Raw genomic sequence first — 12,500 nt, 5'->3', positions numbered from 1 at the left:
TTCTTTCTCATCCTCTCCCTTCATCTCTACCAGTCTACGTAGGATATCTCTTCCCCTTCATCCCTTTCCTTGCTTCCTTCTGTGACTGGATATACAGAACATCCCTCTCCCTTCCTCCCTTTCCTCCCATGTCTTCCCCCTACCGAGCTACAGAAGGCATGTCTCCCTTCCTCCCTTTCCTCCCTTCCCTTCAATCCCTTCCTTCAAACGTAGCATGTTGCATCCCCCTTGCCTCTCTGCCTTTACTCTCCCCTCACCTTGTCTGGCCCGGGGCTGCCTCGTCTAATCAACCCTAAGGTCAAGACATTTTTACGGGTTGGGAGGTGAACGAGTGGATGGATTCCTGTGCTCAACGAGGTGGATGGAGTGAGGGAGTGGATGAGGAAGTTTGCACCTTTCCTTTACATCCGTATCATTATAACGTAGGCACTTGTTCACGTCTCAGAGGCCACAATAAATAAATAAGGTAAATATATGTACTGACAGTGAGGTAATCTTTATGTTCACATGTTAGGTGATGAAGGAGTGGATGAAGAAACTCGTACCTTTCCTTTGCATTATTACATGTAACATTACTACTTGTTCATATTTCAAAGAGCAAAATATATAAGTAAAATTAGTAGATGTACATAGCAGTCAGGTAATCTTTGGGCTGGGATTCGTGGTAGTGGTGGTGGTAGTGATGGTGGTGGTGGTGATGGTGGTGCCTTGTTAGGGGAGTCACGCCACCTCATCTAGTATTCTTCTTTGCCCGTCTCCAGAGCGTCAGGGATTGGCGCCGTGGACGAGTCTTCTCTCTGCAGTTCGTCGTATTCATTGCATTGTGTCACTCCCATTCGTTGCATCTCCTGCGCAAATCCACCGCCACTGTTGTGAATCATAACACAATTCTCCTTGCACGTCACCTTCCTCTCTTCCCATATTTAGATTCTACACGGTTAGATTTTTCATTTGTATCGATTTATCCTTTCTATTTTTTGTCTTTTTTTCTGTATCGAACAATTTTGTAGACTAAATTGTTTATTTCTGGGACTAAATTACCCTGTTTTTTCACTCTTCATTTTATAGGAGCGGCAGTTCAAGTGACTATTTTTCCACCTTAACACACAAAGATTGAAAATACCTCTTTCTTCAACAGGTAAGCAGAGAGAGACACCTTCAGCCTCCAGACACAGGAGTACATGTGATCCAGTTACGTAAGTACAGGCTGCTTTTCAAAATCTTTGGACTGAGTGCGTTTTTCAATTTTGGACTGTGTGAGTTGAGTTTGTTCCTTCGGTATTGACAGGGATGTTGTTGTCATCGTCGCCGTTGTTGTTGTTGTTATTATTATTGTTGAATATTGTGCAGGCTAACATTGTGGTATCTCTTCCATGATATACAGTATATTCCTTTTTACTACTACTATTAGGATCCTTCTCATCATTATCATCATCCATCATCATCATCATCATCCCTTACTTAGCTTTCTTTATCCATCCTTAATACATCCAACTTTGACACCAGCACTGGTCTGCCCTCATGAACTTGGGCAGAACGCGTTGAAGAATCGGTTTGGGGGTATGCAGGATCCGTATGTGTTGCGCTGGAACGGTGTGCAGTCGGTAGCAAGGGCGTGTTAAAACCTGGCTGAGATGTGGCATGACCTCCCATTACTCTGCCCTGGCCCGCCGCCCCACACTAAGCGCCGCCCCCCGCATGTAGAGCAACACTTAGCCTCTTTGCGTTCCTCATCAAGACTTGTTATTACTACTGATATTTAAAGGAACAAGAGGGTCGGCCGCCATCTGGGACACCTATTACTTGTGTGTGTGTGTGTGTGTGTGTGTGTGTGTGTGTGTGTGTGTGTGTGTGTGTGTGTGTGTGTGTGTGTGTGTGTGTGTGTGTGTGTGTGTGTGTGTGTGCATTGCTTCCTTTCATGGTGTTTTGCTTATTTCACGTTTGCCTCAACTAAGAAATAAACACTTTTACATGAACTTCTAAACGTAAATGCCCTTAATTAGTGAACCGAGCACAGTAACACAAAGCGGTGAGTGAGTGCCGTGCACCGCTGAGCCATGCAGTCGCCCAGCACTCAACAGCTTCACGCCGGCACACCCTCTCACAATCGCATTCCTCACTATTCGCACCTTTATTGCCTCCCTCACAAGCACACGGCTCAGTTTCAAGACTCAGATCGTTTCGCCAATATGTGTCAGTAACAGTGGCTCGTGACAGTCTTCTCTCGAGTATCACAGCGGTGCGCTACGTTGCTTTCATTCCCTTTATTCCTTTCTAACCTAATCTAACCTAAACTAAACTAACCTAACCTAACCTAACCATTCGACACATCTTTTCTAAATCACAAATCACTCTTGAGACATCTGTTCTTCATCTACGGCCACTCCAAACATAGTACTCGTCTAGGAATGATAAAATCTATTCTTTTTTTTATCACCTCCTTTTCTGTGGATCCTTCAAAAGACTTCATTTATTGCTTTCAGTGCCGTGAATTGCTGTATATCAGCGGCAAAGGGTTAAAAGAGTTGTTGGCATCCTTCTATCTCTCACGCCGCCACGCTCTCTTCGCGCCACAAAAGAGAATGATGCATGCCCCGTGTACGCGCTGGTATGTGTCAGGAGGGAGGCCTTGTGTGGCACGCAGATACCTCAGGTTTTACAGACGGATGCTAGACTGGTTTTTATGGTGGGTGTGGTTATTCCTGGTGGTACTGGTGGTGTGTTTGGTGGTGGGTGTAGGTGTGGGGGTTGTGTCAGTGGTGGTGGTAGTGGTGGAAGTGAAGGAGATTGTAGTGGTGGTGAAGGAAAGAGATTGTAGTGGCGGTAATGGTGTTGAAGGTGGCGGTACAAGTGAATACAAACAGATTTCAAACAACAGACCTTGAAACCCTAACCTAACCTAGACTAACCTAACTACGCAGGCAACAAAAAACAAAGGCCAATCTGGCTGCGATGGTGGAGGTGGTAACAGTGTTGCTTGGAGACAAACACCCGAGGCAGGAGAGCTTGATAAGGGCCTTTGAAGATCAGAAGGCGTTCCCACCCCTCGATCACCGCCAGAGGGCCTCGAGACGCGCGCGGATCAGCGGTGCCAGAAGAAAAGACTGTGAGGTGAGGTGGAAAAATTCTCGAAGGGATTATGGAGGAGAGCCGAGAGAGGATGCAAGGATGTGTGGATGTGTCCTCGCTCTTCTTGGGTTTCTGTGTCTAATCTCACCGGGCAAATAAACAAACTAAGAGGAATCATAAATTTCTCGCAATTCTTTACTTGCAATATGCCACGCTTCGCAGTATTAAAAGCACTGCATGAAATCTTGACGAGCTCGTAGGAGAGAGGAAAAGAAGGGATTAAGAGATTGCATTTTCCAGTTCTTAGCTAGTGTAAGGTTCAGAGCTGACTGTAGGAGAAAAATGTCTTACAGTGGGGTGCGACTGAGAGCCGATGTGCTAAATAACAGTGAAAGGGTTAATGATACACACTGGTGCCCTCAGTATCGAGTAACTCACACGTTAAGTAACTCCAAATTTAAGGCTGTCTTTGTTTATGTACGCCCCTCACCAAGCCTCCATTCCTCTAACCTCCTTCTCTCTCATAACCACCAGTCACTCCTCCCACAAAAACAACAGCAATAGCAACTTTGAGCATCTAAATATTTGACCCTACTTTTGTCCTTCCTCTCTCCACCTCCTCCTCCTCCTCCTCCTCCTCCTCCTCCTCCTCCTCCTGCTCATTAACCACAGTCACTACCCCACCAAAATAAGGCACATTTAAGTTCAGTCATCGCAACCTTGAGCATCTAAACATTTGAAACCGATAAGAATCCAAGACAGACTCCCTATCAATCTCGTAAGCAAAAGATCGATAACCTTTTCATCGACAAATCAACAAGGATATTAATTCTGTCCCCATTGACTGAGATCGAGGCTGTCGTGTTGATTCGTGCGGCGGGAACGAATAAAAGGAGCTGCCTCGGGAACTTTAAAAGACTCTCATTAGGTGTAGAAAGGAAGAAGAGCAAAGGGAGATAAGAAGGGGGGAAGGGGGAAGGTTACGTAGAAATACTTTGGAGGATGACAACCAAGGGAGGGAGAGAGAGAGAGCGAGAGAGAGAGAGAGAGAGAGAGAGAGAGAGAGAGAGAGAGAGAGAGAGAGAGAGAGAGAGAGAGAGAGAGAGAGAGAGAGAGAGAGAGAGAGTGTTTGGAAAGAAGGTGGCAATCAAAGATAACTTGTGACGTAGAACAATAGAACAATTAGAGGAGACGATGGTACAGTGCAGTGTAGTACGTTTCAGAGAGAGAGAGAGAGAGAGAGAGAGAGAGAGAGAGAGAGAGAGAGTGTTACCGTGTTTTCAAGATCATGTTTCGCTTCCCAGTTTTAGATGAACGAAAACAAAAACACCGCTCACGTAATCAGCTTCATTCTTTGCCTTTTGAGAGGGAGAGAGAGAGAGAGAGAGAGAGAGAGAGAGAGAGAGAGAGAGAGAGAGAGAGAGAGAGAGAGAAAGTGGATGGTGGGTGGGTGAAGAGTAAGTTTAAACATTTACATAAATCAGTTCTCTCTCTCTCTCTCTCTCTCTCTCTCTCTCTCTCTCTCTCTCTCTCTCTCTCTCTCTCTCTCTCTCTCTCTCTCTCTCTCTCTCTCTCTCTCATATCCTTATACAATTACACCATTTCTCTTCCCACTCTCCTGCTTTTCCTGCACTCTCCCATCCTCCCTGCCTCCCTCCCCACCCTCCCTTACACACTTCCTGTCTCTCTCACTCCCTCTCTCCCTGTCGGTTTCTTCCCCTGAGTAGCACGACAGTCACGGCAACACTGGGACCACAAATCACGTAATATGTAAGTTCTTTAAAGAGTCAGGGAAAATTACTGCTACTACTGCCACTACTACTACTACTACTACTACTATTACTACTACTACTACTACTACTCTTGGGGCCGCCGCAGCAATCCCGACCAGAAATACCCAGCCCTCTATAAAGGATTTATTCATTTTAACTTTCTGTCTCGTGTCCTTCCTCCTTTTCCTCCTCGTCCTCGTCCTCCTCTTCTCCAGGTTGACAGAATTCTTACGGTTTTAAAATCTCCCTTCTGATAGCTAATATCGATTCCTTCCCACTCTTTATCCCTTAGTTAGAAATGCCACTTGTCGCCTCCACCTCCATTACAACACCTGCCTTTTTTGCGACGCACCTTCCTTCCTTCCTTTTAGTGCAATTCTTACCAGACTCGACCTCGATAGCGCAGGAAGTTCGGGGAGCGCGGAGATGTTAATCTGAGAAAGACGTGAAAGTTCGTGAATAGGATGAAGAGTTTGAATCCAAGTAATAACGCAGCGCCGGATTGGAAGGAGCAAGAAGATTGGGCTTGGATTGGGGGAGGAGGGGTCAGGGAAAGGAAGGGAAACGTACGTAGAGGAAAGGGATGGAGGGATGGACGGCTAGTATACTATAATGAGGAACAGGAGGGAATAGGGAAATAGAAAGAAGAGAGGGGATTTTTATAGAAGTGAAATAAAAAAATCTGAACGTTATTGAAGGAAAGACTGGAGGAGATGATAGGCAGGTGATGGAGATTGATGGAGGAGGAGGAGGAGGAGGAGAAGGAGGAGAGAAAAAAATGCTGAAAGGAAGGGAAGATTGATCAAGTTGGATGGAGAAGAGGAAAAGTGGAGACTGGAGAGAAAAGTGAGCGAGAAGGGGAGCGACATTTTAGTATGACAGAAAGAAACAGAATCACTGACAGGGAAAAGAAAAGTGGGAAATTAGAGTAGGAAGAAATAAAAAAAAAGTTGAAATAAATACGGAAGGGGAGTGAAACATTTAGCAGATCAAGTTGAAGAGAGAAAAAAGAAGCTACGGATTGAGAGGAAAACGAATTTAGTGAACGGAAGAAGAGATCGAAGAAATTAGAGGGAACCAGAAGAGTTTTGTGAGAACGAAATGGGGATGAAAGAGGAATAAGATGAAAGAAATAGGGATAAAGAAGAAAGGAACTGAAAGAAGGGAGAGAAAAATAGACGCAAAGAAGAGAAAAGAGAGGAAAATAAGACATGGAAGAGAATTAAAGAAAGAGGGAAGAAAGTATAAAGAAAATAAAGAAAAGAGAGGAAGTGAGATAGAGACAAATAAAAGGAGGAATGGGATAAAATGTTGCCTGAGGGAAGGAGGAGATGGGGAGGAAGGAGGGAGAAGAGAGGTAATGGAGGGAAGAAGGGAGGGGATGGAAGTGGAGAGAAGGAGGGAGGGGGAGGGAAGTGGAGGGATAGTGAACAAGTGTCCTGACCCCCTTCCTCTCCCTCCCCCGCCCACCACAAGACTGTCCTCTTCCACCACACAGCCTCCGGAATACTAACCAACCCACTCTCTCTCTCTCTCTCTCTCTCTCTCTCTCTCTCTCTCTCTCTCTCTCTCTCTCTCTCTCTCTCATCTCACTTAAAATCACACCTCGTCAGCATTCTCGATAAGTGGTTAAGTGCTAAATAAGATATGGGTTCTGATTACTGCTGCTACTACTACTACTACTACTACTACTACTGCGCTATTTAGTTTGCTCCGTAAGTGTCTGGTATGTGGTGGGTGTTTCTATGTAATTAATCTTATTTATGTTTCCTTCTTTTCTCAACAGCATCTCCTCCCTCTCTCTCTCTCTCTCTCTCTCTCTCTCTCTCTCTCTCTCTCTCTCTCTCTCTCTCTCTCTCTCTCTCTCTCTCTCTCTCTCTCTCTCTCACCTCGCCGCTATTTCGCTCTCCCCTTGGCCTTGACGATCACGTGGTTAGAGTGCCGCCTCGCCGACTTGTGTTTTATTATTATAGTTCTTGTTTATCAGCGTTGAATGTGCTGTTCATTATGTTTATGTGTTGCTTCGTTGTTGTAGGTCTTAAAAAGTTATGTGCTATCGTTGTTGATATTGTTATTTTTTTATTACACAGCATGAAGAAAACTTTTATTGATCTTATATTTGTTTAAAAAGACCACTTGTGCCTGTAACGCTGTGCTTTCGTTTAGTTGTCACAGGTTTTAAAAAGTTATATGCTATCTTTGTTACAATCGTTATATTTGATTCCACCTGCATAAAGGAATTTTTCGCTAACGCTCTCCACGCATGTATGTCAACCACCAGTCTAATCTTAGCATAGTTGGACTTAGGCTTAGTATGTGATGTTGATGCTTGATTCAGTTGGTTTTCATCTGTCAGCCACCTGAGAATGTTAACTACGCTGTCCTGTCCGTCTGTCCTTGGCTTGTATTCTTGAGCAATTCTGTCTTTTAACGGAAGTTTTGGAAGATCTTCAAAAAATATTTTCATGTTTCTTCGCAGTGATAGTTTAGTTTTTGTCCTGTATCACCAATATTAATAATCTTGATAGGCGAGTAGAGCGTCACTTTCATGGCCATGCTGGAGTCTCCTCGACGCTGCACGTGTTAACCCATCGCTCATACCAACATAGCACATCCACCAGGCCATCCTCCACCCCCAGCAAACCCCACCCTCTTCACGCCATCAGCCTTAATAGCTCAAGTGTCATCCCCACAATGCCTCCCACTTAGCGCAGGTGAGGCGTGCAATTCACCTCGCGTGTGCTGTAAAATCCTTCTCATTGTTGCAGGGAAAATTACCCGCCTGAAGTTTCACCTGTTCCTGATCCCCAGTGCTGACGCGACTTGTGCTTCGTTTCCTGCACCGACCGTGACTCCCGAGCGACGAGATAAGTTATATTTTTGTCAGTCCATCTTCAGTTCTTCGCTGCGGTGTGCTTCTCGATTAGTCTTTGCTCGGTTCTTGGTATTTCAGTATAAAAGTCATTTCCCTGAGTGTGATCACTTACACAGGAATCGAAGCGCCCTCCCGGAAACACTGACGTACGTGCCACTGGCTGCTGGAAATGTTCGTGGTCTAATAGTGGTAATACCTACTTAACATGCCACGCCAGCCACCACCACCACCACCACCACCATTACCAATCCCATCCTCCTCCCAGATGGCGGTACAAAATTTCCTCCTCTCATATACTTTTCTCAATGACAACCTTATCTTTATATATTTGCGTTGTCATCTACGTGTCAGAATACATAAGGTTACTGCATTCAGAGGAGCAGTTACCTGACCACTGGTATTTAAGACACCAGGCGGGACAGTCACTCGTCCTTGTTTCACACAAAGGACAGTAAACAGACAGTAATTATTTGGTGGCTCGGCGCTGGACCGGAAACCCCTATCACTGCTTCCTATCCGCTGCCTCGTTACGTTAATTTGCTGTAAGTGTATATAGTGAACGTTTCTGTGGCAGTGTGAAGCAGTGGGGAGCTGAACCGCTGCTCTCTGTGGTGATAAAACTTGAGCTTCGGCAGTACGTGCCGTTGAAGACTGAGGGGACGCGCCAGCCTGTTTGTTGTTGATGTGGCAACGAAGGTGATCTCACTGCAGATTGTGAAACTTTTTATACTTATTTATTTAGTTGTGCACTTCTTCATTCCTTTATTAGTTATTTTATTTGTTTATTATTACTATTATCATCATCATCATCATCATCATCACTATTACTATTATCATTATTACTTTTTTTTTTTTTTTTTGGTACCGCGCCACTGGCTTTCAACACGTCTTGGAAAACTCTTCGCTCCCTCTCTAAGCCTCCAGCCTCCCTGCTTAGTACCCTCGGCCGGCGTAGGAGCGTGCTGATGTGAGCAGAAGAGCGAGTTTTTGTCGACCTTCAGCCACCAGCCAGCCTGCAGACGCCACTCATACAGAAATAGGCTCATCTTTCTATGATAAGACCTGCTGCCTTCCATTCCTCTGTCTTTACTTCCGCTTCTTTATTTTAGGCCTTCACTGTGGATTCATCGGTCTGTTGTGTCAGCATCTTGGTCAGGTCAACGCGTGGTCAAGGTGTCATTCAAATTCGTTCTCTAGTCAAGGGAGTTAATTAATTACCTGAGTGACGAGCTTCAAGTCACTCATTTCTTGTCTCCTTATGACGGCCGGGATTCTCTCTCTCTCTCTCTCTCTCTCTCTCTCTCTCTCTCTCTCTCTCTCTCTCTCTCTCTCTCTCTCTCTCTCTCTCTCTCTACATGAAGAGATTTAGACTTATCGACGAAAGTGCAGATTGGTCAATGAGTTCAGTTAAGGTCACTGATAAGTCACAGAGAGTGAATGAGTGACGTGATTGTGGAATTCTGCTCTTTAAAAATTTGTGAGGAAGAATGTTGATTAATCTGGCCACTTGTTAATATGCTGTGTTTTACAAATGTATACTTTTTTTTTCTCTACCTCTTGTTGAGATGAAACTTGGGGCAGTTAAAGACGCATAAATAAGTATGTTTCCCTGAGTAAGTCTAATTATTCCTGTGATGCCAAAGTTGTGTTAGATCCTCAAGACGATGGAAGGAGTCTGCAAGTTGTGTGAAGCAGGAAATGTAACTGCTACCCCTTACAAGCACTCACACATCTTCATTCAGTCACAAACATTTCAGTTCCATCTTAGGTGCTTTCAATCCCTTCCTTTAAAAACCACAGTATTATCACGAAATGCTAGAAGTGAATACCTCAGTCATCCACTTTCACCCAGACAGCTAAACACTTGCTTTCTACTTTCTAAAAACGTTCTGCAATTCCATGACATATGCGAGCAAACCTTTTGTGAAACACGAACGTTATTTGAGACAGCGGAGGGAGATAGAGAGAGAGAGGAGATTGATTGATTGAAAAGAAAATGGAAGACGCCGCAATATCGAGATCATATGCCACTAAAATCATTAGTTAAAAAGCAACAGTAAGAACAAAATTGTGGTAGGATGAAAAAAAAAATAATAATAATAAAAAAACCATGATAAAAATCACCAAAAATGCCAATACATATAAAAGGAATTGAGATAAATCAGCGAGAAACACAGTGGAGCATATTAAAAGAGCTGGTATTTGCAAAGGAGAGAAGTTCACGCGTACATCTCTCAGACCCACATGGATATACCCACCCCCTTATATATTTGATCATATGCACGGGCAAAAATAGTAAAGGGAGAAAAACAGACCTAGAAAAAGGATAAGATGAAGAAAAAATATATACATATACCCGCTAAATATCGTTTCAGGAAGATGGGTAAAGGAGAATTCCGGAAATTAGGTTAGTTCTCGAGAAAACTTGACGCAGACCACTTGAGGAAAAGTTTGCTATGGTGGAGAATGAAGAGAGACCAGACTATCGTTAAGTTAAATAGTAGAGGCGACACACACACACACACACACACACACACACACACACACACACACACACACACATACACAGAGAGAGAGAGAGAGAGACTAACAAAGAAAAAGGAAAAAAAATAATAAATAAAAATACCACCATGACAAGATGCAAACAAACAGATACAAGACTAAACAAACAAGCTTCTATCTAATCCAAGGCACAATACTTTTCCTTGAAGCCTTGTTAGTATTCAAAGGTCAAGGCAAATGTCAAGAAGTAATAATTGAGTGAGAGGGCGTCCACAGACCTCCGGGTATAAGACGAACCTGTAGGAGAGAGGAAATGACTTATGGGAGTACCCTTCAGTACTTTCTTTTCCCATCACGCTGTTTTCAGAGGCTACAGAGATGAATAGGCAGGTTTTCACGAGTGTTTTTCCCGTTGGCAATGTATAGTGCTTGTTAAACTATGACTTTTCCATTCTTCAGCGCCCCTTCTCTCATCAAGACTATTTTCAAAGACTACTGAGATGAATAGCCAGGTTTTCACGTGTGTTTTCCCTGTTGGCAATAGATAGTGCTTATCAAACTATCACTCTTTAACGCTTGTTTCTCCCATCACGACTGTTTTCAAAGGCTACAGAGATAGTCAGGTTTTCACGAGTGTTTTTCCTGCTGGCAATTTGAAGCACTTGTTAAAGTATCACTGGGATCAGGAAAACACTTGAAAACCTCAGTAACTTCTTACAGAGCCTGTTAGGAGTTGACAAGAATACAGGCCAGTGAGCGACGAGAGGGTTCAAGTTATAATCTTCTACCCAGTAATTTTTTTTCCTCTTCCTGGTTTCGTCTCTCCCCTAACGGGTTGTCTTCCGCTCACTCTCTCTTTTTTGTTTACACTCTCACTCCTTGTCATTGTGTGTTCGGTGCTTTGTTTTTGTCTTGTTGCTTAGTCACTTACTTTGGGAGTCTCTCTCTCTCTCTCTCTCTCTCTCTCTCTCTCTCTCTCTCTCTCTCTCTCTCTCTCTCTCTCTCTCTCTCTCTCTCTCTCTCTCATGACTCATTTGACCTAGACTAACCAACCCACACTGCCCTCCTCTCCCTCTTCACTCACCGTCCATTCACTCGTTGCATCATCACCAAACCTCTTCCCTAACAAGGTGATGGTCTGACCGCCAAACCCTCATCAACACCGCCATTATGACCCGGTTGACGCGGCACCAAAATCTAATCAGTCAATCAGTCTGTTTATCTGTGTGTCTGTCCTTATAATATATGTGTATCTAACTACCTGTCAGTCTAATTATCTATCTATATGTCTATCTATCTCTGTATCTAGCTTTATTTTCTTTTTCGTTTTTTTTTCTTTTGGTTTATATGTCTACGTGTCTATCTATCCATCTATCTATGTCTACCTGTGTATCTATCTGTCTATCTATCAGCTACTACCAATGCTTTCCTTACATTATCTTATACATACACTTTATTCCTAAGACTCTCCTTCACAAAGTGTTAAAAAGAAACTGGGTAATAAATAAAGTAGCAGATACCAGGAACAGACTTCTACCAATGGCGATATCAGTGCAAATTCAATAGGCACCTCTAAAAAGGCTAGACAGATTCATAGGTAGTGACGATACGTAGGTGGACACGTTTTACAAAGAGAGTAGACGAATAGACGTGATGGATTTCTGCAGTTTGGCTTCCTATGTTCTTTGGTGTACTGTCTTCTGTTTCTGGCTCTCCCTCTCCCTTCCTTCTCAGCGGGCGGTGGACGGGCGGGGGGGCGGCTCTTGTCCTCGAGGTGCAGCTGAGTGACGAAAGGCAATCATAACATTCCCGAGACAGATGTTGAAGGGAAATAAAAGATAAACACGAACCCAGTGACTTTGTATAATGGCTGCTAAGTAGTCTCTCTCTCTCTCTCTCTCTCTCTCTCTCTCTCTCTCTCTCTCTCTCTCTCTCTCTCTCTCTCTCTCTCTCTCTTTCTATTGTGCTTATTACGAAGTCTGTCTCGCTACTGTTGTGACGTCACGTGGGAATCGACCACAACATACTGAGAAAGGCGGGAAGAGGGGCAAGGGAGGGACGAGGAAGGGGCGGGTCTTGAGTTGAAAGGATATACTTGCGAGAAGGAAGAGGACACACGAGAGAAGGACACTGGGACCAATAAACGGGAATTGAATTAAAATTTTCCGAACTGCCATCACAGCACATTAATCCTCTTGACGTGCTGCAGAGAGAGAGAGAGAGAGAGAGAGAGAGAGAGAGAGAGAGAGAGAGAGAGAGAGAGAGAGAGAGAGAGAGAGAGA

General features: G+C 44.1%; 1 protein-coding gene across 3 annotated transcripts in view; it reads right to left on the bottom strand.

The window, feature by feature from the left end:
- The window catches only part of LOC135103074 (hematopoietic prostaglandin D synthase-like), a 79,881-nt gene that overhangs the window by 58,536 nt on the left and 8,845 nt on the right, over window positions 1-12,500 (bottom strand). Inside the window, exon 2 of one of the 3 annotated variants that reach the window (XM_064009036.1) lies at window positions 5,225-5,275. The exons of 1 other annotated variant lie outside the window; for it this stretch is intronic. The gene's annotated coding sequence lies outside the window, so the exon portion shown is untranslated. One more of the 3 variants, XM_064009038.1, reaches the window with a different exon arrangement.

The sequence above is a fragment of the Scylla paramamosain genome, chromosome 8, assembly GCF_035594125.1.
Source record: "Scylla paramamosain isolate STU-SP2022 chromosome 8, ASM3559412v1, whole genome shotgun sequence".
NCBI lineage: Eukaryota > Metazoa > Arthropoda > Malacostraca > Decapoda > Portunidae > Scylla > Scylla paramamosain.
The sequence above is the reverse complement of the archived record's forward strand: the minus strand, read 5'-3'. Positions and strand labels throughout refer to the sequence as shown.